At 43.9% G+C, this 14,968-nt stretch overlaps 1 protein-coding gene and 2 long non-coding RNA genes across 4 annotated transcripts in view; 2 read left to right on the forward strand and 1 right to left on the reverse strand.

Annotated features, from left to right (window-relative positions):
* The window catches only part of bcas3 (BCAS3 microtubule associated cell migration factor), a 1,025,650-nt gene that overhangs the window by 937,571 nt on the left and 73,111 nt on the right, over nucleotides 1-14,968 (forward strand). The window lies entirely within an intron of this gene.
* On the forward strand, nucleotides 11,024-13,650 carry LOC144033353 (uncharacterized). Its single transcript, XR_013287948.1, has 3 exons — nucleotides 11,024-11,518; nucleotides 11,959-12,189; nucleotides 12,461-13,650. It is a non-coding gene; the product is annotated as an uncharacterized LOC144033353 (long non-coding RNA).
* Nucleotides 12,883-14,181, reverse strand: LOC144033352 (uncharacterized). The gene is made up of 3 exons (XR_013287947.1): nucleotides 13,838-14,181; nucleotides 13,383-13,469; nucleotides 12,883-13,301 (listed from the first exon to the last, which is right to left on the reverse strand). It is a non-coding gene; the product is annotated as an uncharacterized LOC144033352 (long non-coding RNA).

The following is a 14,968-nucleotide window of genomic DNA, read 5'->3' on the forward strand; positions in this document are numbered from 1 at the left end:
CTTCGGAGAACTGAGACACCAACTGAGACGGTGGGAGTATTGGGACAGGGCCTATAGGAACTGGAAACAGCTAGGTGTGTAACTTACGGAGTCGAAAGTCCGTGGCATCTACCCCATTAACACTGCATGCCTGTGGAAGGCATAATCATTGGGACTGCAAAGGCAATAAATGATTTACAAGCATAGGCCTAAATGTAATGATAGAAACATCTGCCAAAACTGCAAAAAGGCAGACACGCGCACACATACACCACACGCGCACGCACGCACGCACGCACACACTAATTCACTGTAGGTGCTATCCCCAAGAGTTTATATCTCCATTAACACTCAGCTTGCCACAAAACTATTTTGCCATTCAGCTAGCACTCTCAGTTTCCCCCTGAGGATATTGGACTCTCAGGGACACTCAGAATGGCTTTCTCTAACACTCCTATAGACGAACAACTTGAAGGATGTGTCAGCATGGTTCACAGCACAGTCATAGCACTGTTTTGTGCATGTGAATATCCATTAAAAGTGTGTTTTTAGGTTATCTCTGTAACAGCGATGGTGTCGTTATGATGTACTAAAACCTATTCTCACATCTCAATCCTGCAAGCACGGTGGAAAGTACACATTCCATTATTTTTGTTTGTTTTGTTTTATTCAGTTTTTCCTTTCGGACACATTACAGCTTACATCGATCACATCACATCATTAGCAACATTGACATCCGAAAGAAGGACTCACAGGTAGAAGCCGATAGCTTATTCGAGACCCGTCCCCCACGACCCATTACTATAACGCATCAGTCATATACATTATTTAGAATAGTCATTGATTTTTATCGTTATCCATCCTATACTATCCCAGACACTGCTCGCTCAGTTCCTCTTGAATGTCCGTGTGTAGATTGCGGATCCCAGTCATTTGGAACTGGTGAATTGGTCCCCAGACGCGACCAGCAAGCCCACCCCGCCAGGAGAGCAGCCAAGGCAAGCGCATTTTTTCTCGTTCACCAGTAGCGTCTTCCTGACCTCGGATCAGCTTTCACACATGTTGTGGCTTTCAGAAGAGTAGATCGGCTTGCATTGTGCCCATTGCTTTCAAGCAATATTGCCTCGATTCTAGTCAGCTCAGCCATCACTGTTGCCAGCTACTTGTAGTTCTTGATAGAGGACTCCTGAGCGCTACCACGGCCAGCTCACCCAGCAGAGTGGCCCACGCCAGCCGCATTCCAGGCACCAGACCACCAACCCCCATTTTGCGTATTGAAAGGAGATTCATTGTAGCCACAATACAGCCTTATCATGTAGCCTTGACTGTTACAACAAATGTCCAACAGAATTAGAGCCAGACAATATTTAGATTCATATGGCAACAGCAATACATGTTCTTAATGCAAGTGTATCAACAAGAGTTAGTCTTGGCAATGTCAGCAAGTAATCATATACAACTCCAATTTTGGGTAATTAGTGATGTTGTGAGTTACTGTTGATGTCTCTCAAGCTCCGCCAATTCTTCCATTCTTTTCATGATTCATGTTTTTTGTTGACCAGAGTTATCTTTAGTTTGAATACAAATTCGGCAGTCTTTTGTCCACGTGCTTTCGATAAGTCCATTCTTTCTCATTTGTCGTGCCTTTTTGGCGATGTCAGCATTCCGTCTGGTGAGATTTTCGTTGATGTAGACATGTTTACCACGAACCTTGTGACGGTCTCTTAGTCGAGCAATCTTTTTCTTTCTGTTAACAAACCTGATCAGAACTGCCTATCCCAGCTGGCTTTTTTTTTTTTACTTTCGAGCGGCGCTTCGGATTTAGGAGCGGTGGAGCGCCGCCGCTGTGTGAATTAAACGGAATCACTGCCAGTATTGGAGAAACATGCAGTCATGTTACGTAGTATACTAGCGTTGTAGCACCTTTAATGGAGCTGTCAGGATAGGACTTTTAACTATAGCTACTGCGTACACAAGTGCCAGCAGGTATCAAAACACAGATGCAAAATGCAGTATTTATTCGGCGAAGATGAACAATATGTGGACACTCAAGTATAAAACTAGGCACAAATTAAATATATTTTGTCTCATTTATAGGAATCCATAACACAATAATGATACTCGTTGCCTTTTGATCCGCCGTTTGTAAAGCTGGACGGCTTCTTTAGCTTTCAGGTTTAGGGTTTTGGAGGTTTCCCTCTTCCAACACAAGATGATTCCAATCAACAGGATCATTATCAGGCTTATGCAGAGTTTGCTGAGTAGCTAGTTGGAAAAGGGAAACATCCAAAAACCTCGAGGACCGAGTTTGCCCAGCCGTGCTCTATTAGGATAACCATTCTTTTGCGCCTTATCTAACAGATTCAAATTTTGCTGGCTGGCGCCGACATGGATTGGTTTTCTTCGAGGATCTGTTCGATGAAAAGTTATTTTTTTTTCTTTTGAAATGCTTGTAAAGGAGCATAATATCCCAAAGTCCCACTTCTTCAGATACCTTCAAATCCATAGTTTTGTTTCTAAACATTTCCACTCTTGTCCTAAACCACCAAAAAAACATTTTTCACATGATTTGGTAAACTTAGGCGGTCTTATCTCCAATACTTAGAATATAATTCGAAACTGTAACGTATCGACGGCTGTCGGTGAAAAAGTGGATCCCAGAAAATGTAGGCCCAGACAGGAAAATACAATTTAGATGAGGTTTATTCAGAAACCCACCAAACGCAAAACGCTGGCTCAGATGCCAGGAGAAAAAAACAACATAAAAAGTAAATAACAAAAAACACTTGCAAAAGGCAAGGAGAAACAGGGGTTAACAAAAAATACTTACAACGCAAGCTGGATCTATCTATTCACAATACACACACTACAATCTAACTATATACAAAACAGAAAGCGCCGTGGCAGATACACGTGAAAAAATACTAACTTATCAAATCAAAACAAGACTATACTAGAACGCAAGACTAAGATTCAGGAACAAAAGGTCTAGAGAACGTCTTGAGCAAGGGCTGCGTGCAAGAAATAATCCGACAATGATCTGTCGCGCCGGGAGTCCTTTTAAAGACCTCTTGATTATGGAAATGCGCCTCAGGTGTGGCGCAGGTGGACACGCCCACTTCACTCCCCCACTGAAAAAACACCAAACACACATACTGAGAGCAGGATCCTGACAGAAACATTGACTCTCCAAAAATTGTCATTGGCAAAAATTGTGATTGGCTGGTCAGACTTTTTGAAAGATCGGGGATCGTGATTGGCTGGAAAATTGTGATCGGTTCACCCCGAGTACTAAAAAAAAAAAAAAAAAATTGACCTGAGAAGCTCCTCGTCATGGCTGTTTTTTTTTGAGTATGTATTATGTAGCTGTTGTCTTATTTGATCCCTAGATACTTTTTTTTTTAACTTTATCAATTTCAAATATGTAAAGACAAATTATTCACCGCACATCAACAGACATATTAACATGCAACCGTCATAAACTCACCCCTAGGACCAAGAGAGAGAAAAAAAACACATACATGGCATGCACAGAAAGTGATAACATCCAAGTAAATAAATGAATGACAATGTGTACAAAAAAGTCCTCAATGATAACATTCAGCAAAAAACTCCAAGATGGCAGTTCACATCACATCAGCAATATGGCCAATTACAAATCTTGCCCCTTCACAGAGTCAATAAAGGGGGACCATACAGTTGTAAATCTATGACCTGACTCATTTAATTTCTGTTGAATTCTTTCTAATTGGAGCAAAGACAATCTCCTGTATCCATCTCCTCAAATGGTAGGCACTTACTGGATTTCCAAGTCAATCAAATCAGCCTACGTGCAATGAGGCTACCGGAAGCCACTGCTTTACATTGAGCGCTTGGAACAAGCATGCCCTCTGGCATAAACCCAAATATGGCAGTGACCGGGTTAGGGTCGAGAAGTGCACTACATGGAGCCGACAAACAATGAAATATAGAGTGCCAGAATTCTTTAAGGATGGAGCAGGAGCAAAACGTGTCCTAGTGACAGAGTTACCACACCTTGGACAGATGGGGTGAACTGATGGATGTATTTTTGCCAGTTTGAATAATGGATCCTATGGAATATCTTAAATTGTATTAGCCCATGTCTTTACACAGATTGAGGATGTATGTATGTTGGTGAATGGTGATGCATGTAGTCCAGACAGCATCCCTAAGTGTGATGCTTAAATCGTGTTCCCAAGCCTCCCGAGTTCTAGTATGTGTTGGAGGGTCGATGTTTCGAATTATATTCCAAATCTTGGAGATAAGACCCCTATTCCAGAGATTCAAGTTTACCAAATCATATGAAAAATGTTTGTCTGGTGGTTTGGGACAAGAGTGGAAATGTTTAGGAGCAAAACTACGTATTTGAAGGTATATGAAGAAGTGCGACTTTGGGATATTATGCTCCTTTCGAGAGAGAGCGAGAGAGAGAGAGAGAGAGAGAGAGAGAGAGAGAGAGAGAGAGAGAGAGAGAGAGAGAGAGAGAGAGAGAGAAAGAGACTGTTACTGGATATGAATTATGTCACAATTTAAGTACAAGCTCTCTCTCACAATGTAGGAATGTCTCTCAACACATATTATCCAGAAGTAAGTTTCTAGGATGCCATGCCAATGTTTCTGGGTTACTTATGCAGTTAAGATGCAGTTAAGTTGTCCCAGTAGTTTAGTCTAGTAGGTACAAATATAATTAGGCCTTAATGGAGGATAGCTAATTGAACATGTAATGTTTTTATTATGGTGCTCTCTGCACATGCAAGAATTATCTGTATAATTGAGAGGAAAAAAAACACTCATGAAATAGAACCTTTGTAAATGATTGTGGTTCAGTTCATGGGTTTCCATGGGGCCATTAGCGGCCCATGGCATCTCCAAAAAAAAAAAAAAAAAAAAAAAGGAGTCACACTATTGGATGGGGGCGTTGAAAAAGCAGGGAAGTTTCAACATCATTCTGAGTGGAACACACTTTACAGCTATGACCTCTGCTACTACTACTACTACTACTAGGGATGTCCCGATCACAGTTTTTTGGACCCGGGTTCGAGTCCAAGTCACCTCATTTTGAGATCGGCCGATTCCGAGTCCCGATCCGATACCTCGGCATTTTATTAACGAGAATTTTTTTCTCATATTTAAAATAATAATAATAAAATGTTACAAAATAATAATAATGGATTATATTTAAAGGCACCTTTCTTGGCACTCAAGGACACCATACAGCAGGGGTGTCAAACATTATATTAGCTCAAGGGCCGCTTGAAGGAAAATATATTACCAAGTGGGCCGGATCGGTAAAATCATGGCATATAACTTAAAAACAGTTGGCATAAATTATACGTAGATTTTCGCTATTTGTGGGCCAGGCCCACATTACGGGGCTCAACTGTAATTGTATTGTTCCAAAAAATAACACAAATACAAATGGAACGCAGAAACACTTTGCCTGTATGAGTTCCGGACATGTTGTAGCTTCCTGTTTTGCATATATATTGTTCCCAGAATACATTGTGTGGCGCTGTTAATGAAGTTTTAAGGATGTTAATCCTTGTCAAATGTGTTTGTTACCAGTAATTCATTGTTTGTCGGATTTAACACTAGGGATATAACGATAAGCGCAATTACGTGATATTAAAACTGCCACAATATCGTTATTGTCATGTTCACGATATTTAAATGCAACACATCTGTAAAAAAGTCGGGTTGATTTCCATTCGTGCAGTTCTAGGACCCTCTGGTGGCTAGTTTTTTAGTTCAATTTAATTTTCATTCGGGATGTTGTGGCCCTTCTAGGTTTAAAATCTACGTTAATTGTCAGATACTGGGGAACATAATATGCCCGTGAAGCAAGCCATTATGTGGAAGAACTCGATGTGTGCATGCATTAACAACATAACATAATAATAATAGCATAATAATAAAAAAACAACACTAATAATAATAAACTAACATTGATGTAATGTACAACAGCACAATATTGTGCTTTTTTTTTTAGTATGAGCTCATTCCTTTTACAATATTGTGACCTCTTTTAAATATCGCCTCCCCACAATATCGTGATAATTATTGTATTATGAGTTTCATATCGTGATAATATCGTATCGTGATGTTTGGATGTTGTTACGTCCCTATTTAACAACATTTATGTCGGTCTATGATATTATTTTATTTTTTAAACAAACCATAACTTTGGGTGGTGTGGAAAATAATCATATCTAGGGCAATTCCATGTACAAGTTGCATTGCTCATTTGAGGATTGCTTGTGAAATTACAAATTTATATGTTTTGATTGTGGCCAGGTGATTAATTGATCTGACTACTAATTTTTTTTTAACTTTTACAAAATCATCTCACGGGCCGGATTAAACACCTTTGTGGGCCTGATACGACCCGCGGGCCGTATGTTTGACACCCATGCCATACAGTATATTGAGAGAGGGAAAAAAGTGGGGTTGGGGTGTGGAAAAGCAGAATGTCATTTAAGTAGGATATACAGCTTTAAACAGGTGTTTTTTGAGTTGAGCTTTAAATTGTGTTAAAGAGTCTATGTTTCTGAGTTGAGGTGCTAATGAGTTCCAGAGGTGGGGAGCACAGCTACCCCAACATCTTATATATGGTGAGTGGACAGTGGTTAAATTGAGTAAACAATTTCAACCCTCTTTTTTTTGGCACATATTTGAGTTACTCAAAAGGCTATTATTTACCAGTATCCAGTATTAATTTTTCACAAGAGCTTTATTTTTGAGAACCTACAGTAGCCGTTATAAAGCATGCGATTTAACACAAATTGATGGGCTAGCCTAATGGTTTACTTTAGGAAGAAAAAATACAGTTGATATGTGTAAGCCAACTTCACAACAAACAAAAAGCCTGCGTAAGCAAAATGTATTTCATCTTATAGACTGCCGGCAAAAAAGGGACCGGCTGCACTACATGCAACCTCCTACCGGCCCGAGCAGAGCAGAGCAGATTCAAGCTGTTTTGACTCCAGGTACAGTCCAGTCCAGGCTTCAGGCCCAGAATAGGCTACTAGCTCACCATCCACTCACAAAACAGGGCCAATCAATATTCTAGTGTGCACACATTATCATATCCAGGAGACTAGATATTAAAAAAAACTGTTATAAATATCAGTCTCACAATCCAAAAGCCTCCACACACGGCTTGGGCTCTGGTACCAGTCCTCTCGAGAGGGGTTGGACTCTATTCCACTCTGGAGTTGCCCACGGTGAGAGGCGCAGAGCAGGTGTGGGCATGCTTATTGCCCCCCGGCTCTGCGCCTGTACGTTGGGGTTCACCCCGGTAGACTAGAGGGTAGCCTCCCTCCGCCTTCGGGTGGGGGTACGGGTCCTGACTGTTGCTTGTGCATATGCACCAAACAGCAGTTCAGAGTACCCATCCTTTTTGGAGTCCTTGGAGGGTGTGCTGGAGAGCGCTCCCCCTGGGGACTCCCTCGTCCTGCTGGGAGACTTCAACGCTCACGTGGGCAATGACAGTGAAACCTGGAGGGGCGTGATTGGGAGGAACGCCCCCCCCCCCCCGATCGGAACCCGGTGTTCTGTTATTGGACTTCTGTGCTCGTCACGGATTGTCCATAACGAACACCATGCTCAAACATAAGGGTGTCCATATGTGCACTTGGCACCAGGGCACCCTAGGCCGCAGTTCGATGATCGACTTTGTAGTCGTGTCATCGGATTTGTGGCCGCATGTTTTGGACACTCCGGTGAAGAGAGGGGCGGAGCTGTCAACTGATCACCACCTGGTGGTGTGTTGGCTCCGATGGTGGGGGAAGATGCCGGTCTGACCTGGCAGACCCAAACGTATTGTAAGGGTTTGCTGGGAAAGTCTGGCGGAGTCCCCTGTCAGAAAGAGTTTCAATGCCCACCTCCGGCAGAGCTTCTCCCTTGTCTCGGGGGAGGCGGGGGATATTTGAGTCCGAATGGGCCATGTTCCGCGCCTCCATTGTTGAGGCGGCCGATCGGAGCTGTGGACGTAAGGTGGTCGGTGCCTGTCGAACCCGGCGGCAATCCTCGAACCCGCTGGTGGACACCAGCGGTAAGGGATGCCGTCAAGCTGAAGAAGGAGTCCTATCGGGCCTTTTTGGCCTGTGGGACTCCGGAGGCAGCTGACAGGTACCGGATGGCCAAGCGGAACGCGGCTTAGGCGGTTGCTGAGGCAAAAACTCGGGCATGGGAGGAGTTCGGTGAGGCCATGGAAAACGACTTCCAGACGACATCGAAGAAATTCTGGTCCTCCATCCGGCATCTCAGGAGGGAAAAGCAGTGCACCATTAACACTGTGTATAGTGGCGATGGGGTACTGCTGACCTCGACTCGGGACGTCATGAAGCGGTGGGGGGAATACTTCGAAGACCTCCTCAATTCTACCGACACGTCTTCCTTTGAGGAAGCAGAGTCTGGGGACTCTGAGGTGGGCTCTCCTATCTCTGGGGTCGAAGTCACTGAGGTGGTTGGAAAGCTCCTCGGTGGCAGGGCCCTGGGGGTGGATGAGATCTGCCTGGAGTTCCTAAAGACTCTGGATGTTGTGGGGCTGTCGTGGTTGACACGCCTCTACAACATCGCGTGGACATCGGGGACAGTGCCGCTGGATTGGCAGACCGGGGTGGTGGTCCCCCTTTTTAAGAAGGGGGACTGGAGAGTGTGTTCCAACTACAGAGGGATCACACTCCTCAGCCTCCCTGGTAAGGTCTATTCAGGGGTGCTGGAGATGAGGGTCCGTCGGGAAGTCAAATCTCGGATTCAGGGGGAGCATTGTGGTTTTCGTCCTGGCCGTGGAACAGTGGACCAGCTCTACACCCTCCGCAGGATCCTCGAGGGTGCGTGGGAGTTCACTCAACCAATCCACTTGTGTTTTGTGGATTTGGAGAAGGCGTTCGACTGTGTCCCTCGGGGAGTCCTGTAGGGGTGCTTCGGGAGTATGGGGTACCGTACCCTCTGATACGGGCTGTTCGGTCCCTGTACAACCGTTGCCAGAGTTTGGTCCGCATTTCCGGCAGTAAGTCGGATTTGTTTCCAGTGAGGGTTGGACTCCGCCAAGGTTGCCCTTTGTCACTGATTCTGTTCATAACTTTTATGGACAGGATTTCTAGGCGCAGCCGAGGCGTTGAGGGGGTCCGGTTTGGTGGCCTCAGCATTGCATCTCTGCTCTTTGCAGATGATGTGGTGCTGTTGGCTTCATCAAGCCGTGATCTCCAACTCTCACTGGAGCGGTTCGCAGCCGAGTGTGAAGCGGTTGGGATGAAGATCAGCACTTCCAAATCCGAGACCATGGTCGTCAGTGGGAAAAGGGTGGAGTGTCCTCTCCGGGTCGGGGATGAGATCCTGCCCCAAATGGAGGAGTTTAAGTATCTTGGGGTGTTGTTCACGAGTGAGGGCAGGATGGAGTGGGAGATCGACAGGTGGATCGGTGCAGCGTCTGCAGTGATGCGGACTCTGTATCGGTCCGTCGTGGTGAAGAGAGAGCTGAGCCAAAAGGCGAAGCTCTCGATTTACCGGTCAATCTACGTTCCGACCCTCACCTATGGTCACGAGCTGTGGGACGTGACCGAAAGAACAAGATCCCGGATACAAGCGGCCGAAATGAGTTTCCTCCGCAGGGTGTCCGGGCTCTCCCTTAGAGATAGGGTGAGAAGCTCGGTCATCCGGGAGGGACTCAGAGTCGAGCCGCTGCTCCTCCGCGTTGAGAGGAGCCATCTGAGGTGGCTCGGGCATCTGGTTCGGATGCCTCCTGGACGCCTCCCTGGGGAGGTGTTCCGGGCATGGCGGGAGGCTCCGGGGACGACCCAGGACACGCTGGAGAGACTATGTCTTTCGGCTGGCCTGGGAATGCCTTGGGATCCCGCCGGAGGAGCTGGTTGAAGTGGCTGGGGAGAGGGAGGTCTGGGTTTCCTTCCTAAAGCTGCTGCCCCTGCGACCCGACCTCGGATAAGCGGAAGAAGATGGATGGATGGATGAATCCAAAAGTTTAAATGTTCAAATATTCTTCCATACAAATACAATATTTACCACATTAAAAGTCTCAAAATTCAGTTAGATTAACTCTTTGCAATCCGCCGACGAACTAGTTCGTCATGTGACACCCGGTGGGCGTCACCCGAAGACGAAAAAGTTCGTCAAATGTGTTTTTTTTTTTATGAATGGGTGGATGAGACTCTTGGGCAGTTTCCCTCTGAATATTAAGCCCGTGAAGCACTGTAGTGACGAACTGTGCCCTCTTGATGGCAGTGATGGTCTCTTTACCCGAGAAGGATGTGATTTCCTAGTAAAGGCGGAGTGGTGGGGGCCGGTGGCTGGGGGAGAAAAGACGAGTGCTAACGGCGGCTAACCGGAGGCCGCTAAAAACAAAAGCTCACGCTTTTGAGCAGAGCCTTTGTCACAATCGGTCAAGAGATGACGAATAGAAAGATCAAGGAGCCGGATTCTGCATAAGAGTGTGTGAAAAGCGACAAAAACGTCACGGGCGCCCACTTCAGAAGCCACCGCCTCCGGCGTTCTCTGAGACACGGAGTGAAAGTTTGCATCGTCGTATCTCTGACCAGTCCACGTCATCTGACGAGGAATCCGTGACGAATTTGGCGAATTCGAGCCGCCTTCACCAGTTGAACAGATCAATTCAAGTGTGGCAAAGGTAGCAGCAGCAGCGATTTATCCCCGAAAGCTCCTGGAAGCCCCGGAGGTAAGCTAACGTTTAGCATTCTGTAAATCGAGTGATCACAATTGTACTAGTTCAGTATATTGAATGTGACAGGGATGAAATGACTTGGATGGATGAGAATATTCACAGACATGCTTCTGTATACTGTATGTGCAATGTCTGTAACCTCGTACTAACTAACGCATGTTGCACAACATTCGATTACAGTTGGGGCAGCGTACACAAATGGCCCCTTCGCAGTCACACGCAGTGCGACCGAGAGGTAAAAAAAATCACAATACCTTGCAACAATAATAAAAATTACATCTTGATCACAGTATTTTCTGTAATTTACAGAAGCAGGTACTACACTGGCAGAGGCACAAGCGTGTGAACATCTTGCAGTGTCCCCCTGAACGCAGAAGAAAGCTTCACACGCGATCACACAAAAGACACTATTGGGTTTCAAAACAAAACCCATGCACCCATTCATGCATGCATATTTTGTAAATAACCCCAAATTTGTAAATAGTTTATCAAATGTGAAAATGGAGCTATTTCCCTGTATAGGTCGCTTGCACATGTCGTCACTTCCGCCTCGGATTTCTCGTAGTCGCCATGCTGGGTGGCCTCCATTTACGTAGCGATTCGGTCTAACACGTATCTATCACGTTTGTTTTCTGCGTTTAAAATGGTACATTGTTGCTGCATCGTTGGCTGTTCGAACAAAGCCAAGGGGGAAAATGGTCGGTCTTTTTTCCGAATTCCGAAAATAATTAGGAACCAGGGCCTGGAGACAGAGGAGTGCGGACTCCGGAGGGAAGTCGTTACTTTGGGCTAGTGTGTGCAGCGATCACTTTGTGAGCGGTAAGCTTGTTTATCTTTATTTAATGCATGAGGATTAATAACGTTTCGACCGCCCATATATGGGCAAGTTGCTTATGTTTTGGATTCATGAGCAAGCAAGTTCGGTAGTACAAGCTGGCTAGCGGACGTTAGCCGAAAGCTAACATCGAACATTTTCACCCAAGTAGTGCCAGTGCAAAGTGTTTACTGCTGAAATTGGATTGATTAGTCTTGGGCTTTTAATGCCGATAACATGTTTTTTGGTGGCAAAATGTAAACTTGGAAAAAAAAGAGACAGAAGGGGCTGATGCAAGAAAACAGACCCCCGGGGGTGATGCAAGAAAACAGACCCCCAGTAGCCTACACATCATGCTAAAGAACTTATTCACGGCCACCCTACTGCGGTAAAATAACCAGTCTTTCCATATTTTATTTGTTTATATATTTGTTTATGTTAACAGGTCGCCCTGCGCCCGTTTTTCTGTCCAATCATCCCGACTGTGCTCCAACATTAAAGTTGGGTCCCAAGTTACAACATCTATGTCTCAGCCCAGTCGGTGCCAAGATATGAACGTGCACAGGAGAGACAAGCAAAGAAAAGACGACTCGAAGTGGCAGAGATTGTTGCAGTTATGCAGCCAGATGGCTCCGGTAACCTGTACCCTCAAGTACTGCTGACATCATTGACTCTGGTATGCCACTCAGAATTCATTACATGATATATTGTATGCATGAGTGAATGTATGTGTTTGTTTGTGTGTGTACACGCACCTTATATTTTAGAGACATTTGGAAGTGTTTATAGAAATAAGTATTTGCCTGTAGCAATGTTCATACATTAAAAAATGCAACAAAATGTGTACATTTCTTTTACACTGACAAAAAAACTATACTACTTTACTATATTAAACCTATTACTGGTACCGTATTTTTTTGTGATTTTTTCTTTATTTTTTTCTTTAGGGATCTCATGCCACACCGACTTGATTGCCAATGACATGATGGAAACGAAGGCGAGCATCAAAGCATTGGAGGAGGACAACATGTGACTGTTTGTTTGGCGCTAATAAAGGCAGTGATTATACAAATTCTATTGTTGGGTTTGTTTACAAAGCTATACATAATACAAATGACAGGATTTGACTCAATGTGCAATATGGTCCCTCTTAAAGTAATGGCATAAATCTCTATTATTTCTAAAAGCACAAAAAATGAAGTGAATAATGATTAGATGTAATTTCAGGGTTAAAAATTGAACTGTTAATTAATGTAGTTTATTTTAGCACAGGTGCCACTGCCTACCATCCTGAGATGACGGTATGATGTAATGTTGATGGGGTACGCAATGACTTTCATTATGCTATGTACAGAGGAAAAAGTTGCTCTCTTTTAAATTTGTTTAATGAAAGACAAGTACCAGTACTGTGTTACAGTTTTCCCAATAATCCTTGTTTCACACTTGTCACAAAACCACTGTCCTTTTGGCAGTCTAGATTGGCACACTTCAAGTGATATCATTTGATTTTACAATCTGCTGCAGCACAAAAAACTACTTTATTCCGCATCTTTGAAGTACATGAGCAAGTGGTAGGTGACAGCGGCTGAGCAGGAACACTGGAAGTCCACTGCTGATCTAGTAAATGCTCTCCCGAGCAGTTCAGGTAAGGAGGGGATTTTGGGAAAAAAAAACTCTGGCTTTTCCAACTGGCCAAAACGAGCGATCTGGGTGGACTCGCTCAATCACACTTTGTCCACACCACAAAGTCGCAGAAGTCCGTCCAGTTAAACTCATCTGTGCCTGAATCTGAAAATATTACAAACATTGTAATGAAAATATGAAACATAGAATTAAATAAGAAACTACAAAAAGTAAAGCCATACATACCTGGTAATACTATTGGTGTTGTCGTGACAAGTGATGGGAATTGTTGCCATCTGGCACCAGACAGAAATTGGGTGTTGTGACAGCCTCCTTAACCGTGAGATCATAAGAAAAGCTGTCAGTATGCTCAGTAGTTACCATGAACACGTTTTATTGTACTGGAAACTGAAACTAAAAATACGTCCTCTGAGAGTGGTTAACCTTAACCATTTAGAATAAGTTGATTAAGTAACATGTAACTAGTGAAAGGGTAGCATTAAATTTAATTAAGCCACGGGGAGGCTGTGCAGTTACTTTTTATTCTTATACGCTCTGCCATATTTGCCTGTTAATAAAATTATTAGAAAAACCACATCAGGTAAAGCCAGCTGTGCATGTAAACACAATGATAACAGGAAGCCTGAGAACAAATCAACATCTTTGTGTGCAGAATTACCAACACCATGTGGTTTACTTACGTGCAACAGCAACCGTTTCTTCTGATGCGATGTTAAAGTTTACACTCTGTATCCACCCGCTTACAAAATAATTGTAAGCCTCCGGGGATTTGTTGGCGTGTTATGGAGCATGTTGTCAACACGAGGTAGTGAAAAATGTCCAGAGATGTCACATTTGGCCAGCAAGCGTTCTCCGTCAAAAAAAAAATCACCCTTGGTCAGGACGTAATTAGGATCAATCCCGCCACACAGACACCTTCTGCCTGTATCGTTGTTTTTGATCTTCCGGTAAATCGTGAAAATACTGCGAAAATTACATCAGGTTGATAAGCTCTACCGTGTAACTCGCGAGTGTACCTTGTGAACCGGCGGACACCCAATATGGCGCCCGAAGGAAAAACTCCCATGATGCATTACGGTGTGCAAGCGACCTATTGTACGTAAATAGCGCACACGCACGAGCACGCACGCACACGCACGAGCACGCACACAATGAGCACGCACACGCACACCCACACACATGCACAAACATTCCTGTAAATAATCAACATTTTGTAAATAGTTTGTGAAATGTGAAAATATTGCTGTTTACACACGCTATCAGATATGTAAATAAACCCTTATTTTGCTATCAAAAACACATTTTCATTTTTTTTTTTCATGTTTTATGGAAGGCAAGGACTGTTGAGATATTTGAGTTGTCACTAAACCAAAAAATATTACTGTAAAAGTCACTGTTTTGCAGAAAATGCATCATTTCACAAAAAGCTTCATTTCTCCTTATTTTGCCCGAGATTCTTGAATTATGTCAAATCAAGCCATTTTCAAATGATGATAACTAAAGAACAGAATAAGGTAGAATCATACTTTTTTTTCTAATGAAAGAGGAGACCCCAATCTTTCAAACGACACCCACCATGTCTATTTAGTCATAGCACACAATATTCTAATAAGCATTGAAAATGGGTGAAAATATGCGAAATCTGGTGGGATTCTGGAGTTACCTTGTCAGAAAATGCGTGGGATTGAAAGAGTTAATACCCAAACAAACACCCACATATAAAGTGCATAACAGTCTGAGTAATCCACTGGACAACATTAAAGTGTATTGGATCAATGGAGGGCGGCACGGTGGGTGACTGGTTAGCACGT

This window comes from Festucalex cinctus, chromosome 13 (assembly GCF_051991245.1).
Source record: "Festucalex cinctus isolate MCC-2025b chromosome 13, RoL_Fcin_1.0, whole genome shotgun sequence".
In the NCBI taxonomy this organism is placed as follows: Eukaryota; Metazoa; Chordata; class Actinopteri; order Syngnathiformes; family Syngnathidae; genus Festucalex; species Festucalex cinctus.